Source organism: Mesocricetus auratus, unplaced genomic scaffold, assembly GCF_017639785.1.
Source record: "Mesocricetus auratus isolate SY011 unplaced genomic scaffold, BCM_Maur_2.0 Super-Scaffold_100010, whole genome shotgun sequence".
Lineage (NCBI taxonomy): Eukaryota > Metazoa > Chordata > Mammalia > Rodentia > Cricetidae > Mesocricetus > Mesocricetus auratus.
The window spans coordinates 76,811,121-76,822,946 of record NW_024429194.1 but is presented as its reverse complement, the minus strand read 5'-3'; the positions used below and the strand labels follow the sequence as shown (position 1 = coordinate 76,822,946).

General features: G+C 48.5%; 1 pseudogene; it reads left to right on the top strand.

The window, feature by feature from the left end:
- The first annotated feature begins 708 nt into the window (after positions 1-708).
- LOC101825297 lies at positions 709-1,001 on the top strand (annotated as a pseudogene).
- Positions 1,002-11,826: the final 10,825 nt, after the last annotated feature.

The window sequence follows — 11,826 nt, the reverse complement described above, 5'->3', positions numbered from 1 at the left end:
TCAAAATTGTTACTAACAGTCGTCCACAAGGACGGTTGTGATGAGAAGATGTTATTTACCAAAAGTAGTCATTGCCTGGCCACCCAGATGGGGTCACTTTGTCCCTGGTGGGCACAGTTTGGGTTCTCCTTGGAACTGCTTATGGTTCCTTGGCTGGAGCTGAATCAGCCTTGTGTCATGCAGGGAATTTCTCAGGGCCACTTTTTCTGAGGATGGAGTTAACTATCCTCTCCAGTGTACCTTGCTCTTACACCCCCCCTCACTTTTTCCTATAGGTAACCCATTCTTGGGTTACTAGTGGTCAATTTAAAAGACCCTGGGGTACAAGTTCTACTGTCATCTTGTTCCCTGTGTAAGGGAGTTTTCTTTTGACTTAGCATTTCAACCAGGGAAAAGGGCAATGTACTCGTTCCTGTGCTACTTCCTGCTCACTTTTGGGGTGTTGTTGTCAGGGGCCCAAGAAGACTGAAATGTTAGTTAAAAGCAAAAAGGGGATTTAGGTAAAGGGGTATTTATCAGAAGCAGCTTGCTCGCAAACTCTGTTGAAGATACGGGGAGTGTTCACATCGGCTGGACTGGTCCACATCAGCAGCAAGTCCGGAGCTCGCAGTCTCTAGGAGTAGGTTGTAGCCAGCAACTGATGCTTGGAGAAACCTGTTAAGACACATTTGAATTATGAACAGAAGTTAAGGCTTAAGTTCCGGCAACATGGCTAAACGCACCAAGAAGGTCAGGATCATCGGGAAATATGGGAGCCGCTATGGTGCCTCCCACCAGAAAATGGTGAAGAAAATTGAAATCAGCCAGCACGCCAAGTACACCTGCTCCTTCTGCAGCAAGACCAAGATGAAGAGACGAGCATTGGCATCTAGCACTGTGGTTCCTGCATGTAAACAGTGGCTGGCGGGGCCTGGAATTACAACGCAGCTCCCGCCGTCACAGTGGCATCTGCCATCAGAGGACTGAAGGAACTGAAGGACCAGCAGAAGTGTACCGCCTGAGACCTGCCTAGCCGCTAATAAATGGGTTAATTTGCATTAAAAAAGAAGTTAAAACTTATGTACTCAATCAGAACTCTTAGGCCCACAGTTTTAGTGATCCGGAAGGGCAGGAGTCCCAAGACCAGGGGAGAAAAATCCCATCCTCAGGAACAGACAGGTGGGAAACACCTGGAGTTCTTTTGACCTGTGAGAAGTGGATCCAAGCTCTATGACTTTTTGATCCTCTGAAGCCTATATGAACTTTATTATATAAAGGGACATAAAAGTTTTACATGTATTAGCATTACCAGTCTATACTAAAATCCACATGGCAGAAAAAGCAGATATTGGGTGTCTGTAATAGATTAATACCTTTGCATCCTAGCAAAAACCACAAATTTGGGTTAGCAGCATGTACATTTTCCTTCTGTCCAGATAACCAGGTATAGATTGGAAGGAGATGCCTTTGGCCTCATGAGAAGCCCTTTAGGTTTATACTTAGATGACAACCAAAATAAATCCAAATTCTTGAGCTTGTGACTGAACAGCAGGTAGACATTGCTCTACCAGCTTAGCAGAACTCTCCACATCTCCCACTGCTGTTGTGGGACTCTGAAGTCATGCCATTCTTCCACATAAGCAGTTTATATGTAATTATAGCCTGTCTAAAGAGTGTTAGGTAAAAACCAAACACTGGCTCTGTCACTACCCTCCACCAGGAGCCAGCAAGCTCCCACATCCCCAGGCTGGGTTGAGCAGAGGAAGCTCAGCTGTGCTGTCCCAACGAGGACGGGGGAATCCCTGTGCTCTTGCAGAGTACACGCTCTGGTGACCTGCTTTCTGACATTTGCGAATGTGACTTCTAACTTTACAGAAATGGTGCTGTCCTGTGGGTGTCTGAAGGAAGAGTGTGGCAGTGCTGTGAACTGATGAACCGTAAGGGGGTTTTCAGAGACCCCAGCTGCGTCGTGACACACGCATGGGACACGCAGTGGCCTGAGTCACTCTGCCTCTGCATCTCCAAGTCCCCAGGTGAAATGGTCGTCGCCTCATTTTTAGGAGCCCAAACAACATGGTCACCCAGGCAGTACACATGGTCGGAGCAATGTTCCCACGGGGCTTCTCCACGGACAGGTCATTGGCCTCAAATGAGAGTGGAAATGGGAGAACCTGTTAGAACTCCAGCATGCGCAGGGGTGAACAGCATGGGGTACCCCCACCCAGGAAGCCCTGTCCTCCCCTCCCCAGTGGCCTTCGTTGGCTGCTACCTTGTAAAAGGCTGGGCATCTGCTACTTTTACCTTTTCCTCTTCCTCTCCTCCATCTGCTTGTGGGAAAGCTTTGGGGAGAGAGGACAGGAAATGAAGGTGACAGGAAGTGCAGATGATGTGGTATCTGTCCTGAGGGAGGCGCCAGGTCTGGCCTTCCCTAGCCCTAGGGCATTCTGCGAATGCACATCTCCCAGGCCCGTCTCTTCTGCCAGCCCCATAGATGGACACACACACACACTCACACACTGCTGATGACCTCACTGCTGCGGCCATTTAAAGGTGAAATTAAATGGATTCTGAGCATTAATAACAGATTGTAATAAGACAGACTACCTCTTAATGATGAAGAGAGAATCGTGGTGGAAAATATTTCTTTGTAAAGTGAGTAAATGCATATGGGGAGGGGTTGTTGAACACAAGAGGGGGTTTTATGTACCGAATTAAAATGAATATTGATTGCAAGGCTGATAATTAATGATAGCAATTTTTGATTAAAAATGAGTTCATTTAGCAGACAAGTGGAGTGTGGTAACATATTACATCTAAAAATAGCCCAAGAAGAAAGGGTCCTGGCTACACAGTCAGGTTCACAATGAGAATGAAGCCCTGGTGCCCACGCCTGTGGGCTTGAAATGAGGTCTCCGCGGTAGCCCAAGCAATGGCCTCCAGGGTGCACATCTGCATCTTCTCCGGAGCTCAGGCTGGTGGTCATACAGCTCTGACTCCCGGGTTCCACAGGACCCAGGGCAGACAGGAGTCATTTTCCATCCAGGCTTCCAATCTTTAGTGAATCCTCTGCCCAAAGATCCTGCAAAACTACAACACAACAAAATACCAGCTCATGCTGGCCTGGCTGGACCCCCCACTTCTTGATTCTGGGGGAATTTCATTCACATACACATTAAAATTAGAATAAGAAGTTAAATGGCTACACCTGGGGTGCGGGGGGGGGGGTGGGGGAGATGGGCCTTCTGGCTCAGGACAGGGAAATATAAACAAAACAAGAAAAGTCCATGCATCACAGCAGTTCTCACAAGAGAATTATGACAGAGGAGCCCCTGTGGAGGCCAAACTGGGGACAGGCAGCCCAGCAGGAGAAAACAGAAGTCCAGAAGTCGTGTCACCTCTGCCCTGAAGCAATATGGTTTTGGCTGCAGTGTTTAGGCAGGGGCGGGACCCTGACAGTGGGAGAATTCAGAATGCAGCTGTCCGCATAGAGTTAGGGCATTGCACAGAGCTCAGGAGCTGTGAGAGGAGCAGAGACTCACGGTGTCCACAGGTCAGGGCCGCTTCTCAGGTAAGGCTCTGGGCAGAACAGAATAAAAAGATCCTCCATCAGGTCCCCACTCACTGCGACTCCACATACCAGCAGCTCCTGAATAGATCAACTGCTCCTAGAACTCAATGGATGCCCTACTCCTCACCCCTACAGAAAGGCCGGGTATGTAAAGGGGGCTGAGCTGGCCCTGCCACCAAGCAATTAGCAGAGGCCACACGAAGCTCACCTGGAGGCCTGCACTTAACACGTTGTTCAAGGGAACATTTGGCTGTAATTAAAAATCACCAAACTCAGAGACAAAGAAAAAAACCACCTGCAGTGAATCAAGGGAAGAAAGAAATGCAAAATTAGGGCAGCAATCTAAGGATAGAGGTCTCTGATCCCGAACTCAAACATAGGCATTTGACAGGAGTAACACAGAGTGGAGTGGCAAAGCCATCAGCCAACCATATGTAAGAAGGCACTGTGACTCCATATAAAATGCAGACACACCAAGGGCAACTCTGGTCCTGCTAGGTAACCCCGCAGCAACACCAGAAAGCAGACACGGAGCATGGGGAAGGTAACTCGGAACAACCTAAGATTCTTCAAGCATCCAGCAAAGGCAACACCCAAACCAGAATGCTAAGGCACACAAGTATTCTCCATAGGGAAAGAGGAAGGGGAGGGTGTTCAGAAGCAATGCTAATTTACAATCAATAGACCAGACCGTTGCTAATGTCCCCAGGTGACGCTGAGCAGGAAGGGAATGGGAGCTGTAGCTGAGACAGAAATTGCTATTCAGGGCTCCACAGACACCCACCCAGAATTATCTCAGAGATTTGCTGCACTATCTCACTGCGCCCTTGGCCTGTCCCTGATGTCTCCAGGGCTCATACCTTCACTGTGTCCAAAGATAGAGCAAAGAAACCTATTAAGCCTCGTTCGGTAGCCTTCAGCTTGGGCATCCTGAGGTACTGCACTGTCTGTCTCCCATTTACCTGTGGACAACAGGGCATCAGGTTAACAAATCTGTCTGTCTACTCCTGTTCCCTGGCACTTCCTGAATGAGCAAATTATCATCTTCAAGAAAATTAGCTATAAAATACTCATGTACCAATTATTTTTTTAAAAATTCAAGCACTGTGGCCACTATCTTGGGACTAGACCAACTGTGAAGACCTAGACGTTGAGTCTAGACTCCAGGATGGAGCCCTAAGAGCCAGCCTGAGTACATGTGCCCAAAACATGACTGACACTTTGACTACAGTCTCAGGCGCATCTGAACAAGATGAGTAGACCTTGTGTGGTCACGCAAGGCATAGGCTCTGAGCTTCCCCATGCAGCGTTCCAGACAGCACAGCACATAGCCACCTCCTCATAGTCTCCCCATAGCTGGCCCTTTGTCTCAGCTGACTCTCCTGACCAAACCCTCCTCCAAACTGAGATCCAACCGAACCTACCCAGAGCCTTCCAGAAGACACACTGATAAAGTGAGAATGAACGAGCCAGGTGTTGTCTCTCATCAGGATGAAAGCTACCTCGGCAGCCACAGGAGGCAGGCAGACTATCCCTGTGACTTTGCATGTGCATACATATGCAGCACACACACACACACACACACACACACAGAGAGAGAGAGAGAGAGAGAGAGAGAGAGAGAGAGAGAAAGAGAGAGAGAGAGAGAGAGAGATACACAGTTGGTATATCATGGTGCTGAATCCATACTCAGGCAACCCTACGCAGTGCTCTGAAGAGCAGAAGATGAAGATGAGGGAATAGATGGGTGGGCTGGGTGAATAGGTAACTGGATGAGTAGATGGAGGGGTGGGGAGAGGGAGGGAGATGGGTGGTAGGCTGGGTAAATGGATAGATAGGTGGATAGATGAATAGATGGATGGGTGTGTGGTTAGAGGGAGGGAGATGGGTGGTACGGTGGGTAAATGGATAGATAGGTGGATAGATGAATAGATGGATAGGTGTGTGGTTAGAGGGAGGGAGATGGGTGGTAGGCTGGGTAAATTGATAGATAGGTGGATAGATGAATAGATGGATGGGTGTGTGGGTAGTGCGCTGAGTAGTTAAGTGCAAGAGTGAATAGATGGGTGTATTGCACGGATGGTACAGACAGATTAGTGGATAGATACGCGAGTGGATGGGTGAATCTTAGGTAGAGAGTTGGATGATCCAGCTCCTGTTCTTGTACTAGACTTATAACAAAGGCTTAATATCCCGGGGAGAAGATATTCCTCTCTGTGTAGGTCTCAAAGTGTTCTTTGATCCTCCCTGATGGAGCAGGAGAATTACAGAGGACATTTAGCCCCACTAGTTTTGGCTTCTGAGGAACCTCCATACCCTTCTCAATGCACAGTCTCCCTTCTCTTTGCCCACACTTCTTGCTTTATCTCTGCTCGTCTCTGACTCTTGATGATTTACATGATCTTTACCGTGCCCCCAAAAGTCTCTCATCTCATTTCTAATTAAGCATCACTGTTGTACCCAGAGCTCTGATCCCTCATCCATCTAAGCCAAAGAGTTCACTGCTCCCCCTTACCCAAGTGCCAGTCAGCAGCTGCAGGTGCAAAGGGAGAGCTTGGCTGGTGAAGAAGGGGCAGAGGAAAGGGTAGTGAAGCAATTAATCCGGGCAGGCTGAGACTCGGGCATCCCCTGGTCCTCTTTGTTTCTAACTCTCGCCAGCCCTCTTAGGTACTCGCCTCCACAGTGGGTGCTCTGTCTTGTGTATCTGGAATAGAATGACCCGCTAGGCGGGTTTGTGCATGCAAATGAACTTTTAAGGCTCTCCTTTTCTCTTGTTCACCTAGCAATTCAATGGCTTTTTCTAGGGAAGAAAAGGAAAGAGGAGCATGAAGGCAGGTAATTAGGAAGTATGAAAGAAACGGCAATGAGCATAACTGAGGTGAGAGTGTGAATGGTCCAGCGGCTTTGAAGATGGAGGGCTTCCCATGGTGCTCTGGGCTCCCACTAATTTGCTGACAGGAGCCAATTATTCAGGAGGTATCTGATACATAGATACTCCAGGCAGATCTGTGCATCCTGCGTGTGCTCCCATGGCAAGTGGCTCTCAGATGCCAGAGGAAATGTCTTCCAGAAAAATTAGGCAGTGAAAGCTTATGGATAAGTGAGAAAGTGTGTGTGTGTGTGTGTGTGTGTGTGTGTGTGTGTGTGTGTGTGTGTGTGTACACAACATAATAGGAAAATGGAGTCAACTGATTCTTTCTGTTCTGCATCAGGGATGGGCCGCTGCAGGTATCTTCCTAGATGGCCTCAGGAGACACATCCCTTCTCTCCTAGGGTCTGTCAGTCAAACCTCCCTCAATGAAGTGCATCCCCTCTGTCCTAGTAGACTGGCAGTGATGCCCAGGCCTGGCCAGAGACTGCTTTTTCAGGCATCTCCTGCCTCTCTGCACCTGAGACTCTAGGCAGAGCAACTCTCGTGTGTGGTGGCCACTGTGGTCAGAGATGTTGTGTCTACACCCATCACTTTTGTCTGTATGTTCGAGCGTGGGTGCACATCCATGCGTGAGCGAGTATATCTCTGTGCATACGTGAATGTGGCAGGGTCAGGGAGTGCCTCGTGAAGAATGAGATCCCTGGCACAGCCAGGGGAAGGGAGAAAGTCCTGAGGGACACGGGAGTGTTGGGACTGCAGCAGCTTGTGTGTTAGGACATCAGGAAGGCTGAGTAGTAAGAGGAAACCCCTCCAGTTGCTTAAGAGGAAGGCACTCAAATGCACAGGACCCATTAAAAATGGCTTCCATGCTGATGGAGAGGACTAAAGCAAGGACTATTGCATCTATCTTAAGAAGGTTGTCTTGTACCCTTAGGGCCAGGAGACACCAAAGCTCTGTGGAGCCCTCAACTGCTGAAGTGAAGCAGAGAGCCCAGCAGGCCAATGCTCCAAGGAGGCAGCTCTGGAGGCCAAGCTTCAAGAGTCCTCTCACCGTGGGAACTCAGCTGAGTGCCAGTGGGGGTGGGGATGTTGAAATTTGACAATAGAATTCTGACGTTTGTCTAGAATATGAGCGTGTGACCCTAGAGAGTGAACCTGGGAATGCCTGGTCCTATCTATGCTCAGGGTGACAGGACACCATGACTGATGCACGCCTAGGTGTCTGAAGGACAGATGGCAAGTAAGAAGAGGGGAATTCCAGGCCAGGGAGGGCCCGAAATATGTGGGATTTAGTAATCCGTGTGACGACTCTCAGGGCCAGAAGAGTAGCCAGCCATTCAGGATCTCCCCTAGGAGATTATGCTTGAAATAAGAGTTAAACAAATCACAGTTCCAGATGGTTCGAGGGCTGAAAAGGAAACCATGCAGTGTGAAAGAAGAAGAGCCCAGAGCAGTCTCAGCACTTGTGCCCATAAAATGTCTCATGCCATAAGGATGAGAAGGGAAAGCCAGATTGGATGCAGATTCACATGCAAAGGGGATCGTGGTCATTAACCTGGGAGGTCTCCTGAAAGTCCGAGGGGAAACAAGGACAAAGACAGACCACAAGAAAATAAAGAATCCAAAGGGAGATTGTCTCATGAGAGTTCCACTGTTGGCACACTGGGAGTTTGCTCCCAGTGGGAGATCCATGGGGGCTCCAGGCTGGCTGCTCTAGGGAGACAAGCATTAACCATACCACCAACTCAGTGCCAACATCCCATTAAAGCGAAGATGCCTTTGACACTCAAGCCCATTGCTAGCAGCTTACTTCAGACATGTTTGCACACTCACAGGAAACTTTGTGAAGAAGGGGTTTATTACAGTGTCTCAATCCAGGAAGAAACTTCAGTACCCACTAGTAGGGAACCTGCTAGATCTATTACTGTCTACACCTCCAGTTGTGATCCACGCCAAGTAGACAGAAATTGCTCTGGGAAGACACTCAGCATGCGTCATTAAGGGATGACTGTAAGGATGTAGAGCACTGAGTTCACTGGGGTAAAAATGTGCTTTTGCATGTATGTGAGCATGCACAGGTGCCCCACACTCACCAAGAGAAAACACAGGTGTCACTATGGAAACAAAACCCTGTTTCTCCTGACACAACAGTGACTGGGAGTCCAGTGCCTGCCCATCTCCACAACTTGGAAAATGCCATCAACCACCATGGACCACGTCCTCTGTATCTCTACCAATCTCACTGCCAAGGTCCCGGTCACTGGAGATGTTTACCTGTGTGTGTGTGTGTGTGTGTGTGTGTGTGTGTGGTATTAGAACAACTCAGTGTTGTGTGTCTTGGGTTCCCTTGTTGCTACTGTGAAAAAACACTCTGACACTTAGGGAAGAAAGAGTTTATTTTGGCTCATGGTTCAAGGGTATCATCCATCACAGTCAAGAAGTCTCGGCAGCAGGAGCTTGACACAGCTTCTGACATCACATACACAGACCAGAAGCAGAGAGCACTGAGTTCATGCTGCTGCTCATCTCCCTTTCCCCGGTTATGCAGTCAGGGATCTCAGCCGCCAACAGCAAGAGGGTCTTCCCACCCCAACTGATACAATCATAGTAGTCTGCAGCAGGCATACCCAGAGGCCCATCTCCCAGGGGTGTCTAGATTTTGTAAAGTTCACAATTATCCCTAACAACCACAATGTGTCTGTGGTATTGTGTCCGTACCATACCTATGCTTTGTGTGCTTATGCAGAGACAGTGTTGGATCTGTGTTATCTGTGACCGAGCCTTGTCAGTGTTGTATGCCCATGTTGTATGTGACAGAGCTTTATATGTGGGGTGCGTGCGTGCGTGCGTGCGTGTGTGTGTGTGTGTGTGTGTGTGTGTGTGTGTGTGGTCTATATGAGATGTATGCCCATGCTGCACATATCAGGTTTCTACTACTATATTTGTGCATGTATGAGGGGTCTACATGAGTTTTGTGATCATGTTTGTCAGGATTCTACATGCATTGTGTATGGGATCTATATGTGTGTGTGTGTCAATACATGTAGAATCCTGAGGGGTTTTATATCTATTATGTGTCCATCTCCATCTCCACATGTCTCAGGCTCCACACTCAGCAGCCTACCCTAGTGGACATCAGCGCGGCCCTTGTGAGCAGACATAGGAACCCAAGCACCGAATGTGACTAAACAGCTAGCCTCTGCAGCAATAGCCTGGGCCAGAAGGAGCCTGACAGTGGTACCTCATCAGTCCTGGCATGCCAATCAAAGCCTCCTGCCCCATCATCACCTGGAACGTAGTCCCCATTCAGTGACTGCTTCTTTGAAGTGAATATGGCACAAAGATGATGACACATTCGCTGTCTGACTTTCTGAACGGGATGATGCAGCACCTATCAAGGAGCCAAGTTTGCAGTCAGCCCAGACTCACTGAAGCTGACAGCAGCAGCCACAGCTATGAGGATGAGAAAGATGAGTGGGAACAAGACACCATGGTCTAGGTAACAGCACTGTGGTCCTTCCTCAGGGCTTCCCATATAGGCAACACCGGAGCCTGCTCCTTTAGATACGACTCCCTGAACTTCAGGGCCCAATACTCTTGACTGAGGGTATAGACATGGACAATGCTCTGTCTCTCTCCCGTCTTTGCCCCCTCTGACAGGAACAAGGGCAGGGAAGAAGCTTGGCAGCCATGGTGCTGATAGTATCGAACCCAGAAATCTACAATGTGGGGGGTGTAATTCTCATTCCCCCTTTAAATTCCCAGAAGCCCCCATCTGGATACAGTTATGCCTGTGACCAATTATTTATCTCTGTCTGGGCTTGGCCAGTCTCATATGTCCAATCAGCTCTGATGGATGGACAGATAGATGGCTTGCAGAGGGAGGGAGGAAGAGGAAGGCAGAGTAGAAACCTCTTCCTATGCTGCTCAGCAGATGCGACTCCTCCACCCATGCCTTTTAGTTCTTCAAGAAAGCTTGGCTTTGGACACTGGCATACATGCCCCAGGGTACACTGTTTGAGCCAATGTTGTTAATACGTGCAGTAATCAGTTGCTGAGATTCTACTGTGTACCTGGTTTGGAACAGGGTAGAGGTGAGAACAGAGAGACTGTCTTGGAACCCACAGTGGTGGACAGAAGTGGCCCAGACTCTGCAGTGCCCAAGTGGAACAGCATGGCTGTAGACTTGACCTTATGTGCAGAATGGCAACAGGGCACACAGCAGCTTTTTGAAATGATGATAACGCCGGAACCTGTGATTGTGCTGACTCCTCCATAATCACATTTCAGTGTAATCGAGCATCTCTAAGAAGCCTAACACAGAGAACTCTTCTGAGCCCCAAGAGCTCCCCACACAGTGTTAGTCATCCTTGTCCCCTTCTCCCTACATGGATGAGCTGTGGCCCTCAAGAATGAGGAGCCAATGCTTTTGCAGACATTAAAAGACCTACACCACCACCCCTAATTGCCTTTTTTAAGAGTAAGTTGGTGTGTGTGTGTGTGTGTGTGTGTGTGTGTGTGTGTGTGTGTGTGTGAGCATGTAAGGTTGAGTACCTTTGGGTAACAGAAGAGAACATCAGGTCACCTGTGGAGTTATAGCGACCCTTATTGGGTGCTGAGAATTAACTCCAATGTCTGCAAGGGCTCTTAACTGGTAAGCCACCTATCAAGCCCCCAGGTCACAACTCCTTCTGTTTGCTTCCAATTTGAATATTTTCTACCCAATTCATGTGCTTCCCAAGATTTATTGGAATGGAATAGAGGTGTACATTTTGGTTGCCCTAACTATAATTTACTGGTTTGTGCAGATGTCATGGCTATGCTCCCTTCCAAGGCTCTCATCAGCACCTCTCCCCATCAAAGGCTGACTCACATTATCCATCATAATTAGAATCAGACTTTCAGCCAGCTTAACCCATCATTCAGAAATAACCGAGGAATGTTCCAAACATTATCTACAGTGTTTTGTGGTGTCCAGGAGTCAGGCTTGGAGAACACCCTCCCGCCACCCCCATAAGCTCTGAAGTTCCTTCTTGCTCCCAAGTGGGGACCTCTTCCTAGAGGGGACCCTCTGCTCTGCTGGAATCACAGTCCTGGCCATGGCCATTCCACCTGGCTTGCTTCTGTGTCTCCACAAGGACAAAGCTGTTTTTATTTCAACTCCTCTGAATTCTACCCACATTGCCAAAACAGAGTGGGAGGAACAAGAGGCAGGAAGAAAAAAATAACCTCTCTTTAAGTAAATGAGGCTGCAGGGCCCTGGGAACCTGCCAGCCCCTTTCGACGAGGGGTTGTTCTGTCAGATTTCTCAGCAAGGAAGAAACAAGGAAATTAGTGTGTACTTTAATCGAAGACTAAAATTAGCCATCTTGGAAAACAAATCTCTGATAAATACAACCAGGATTTA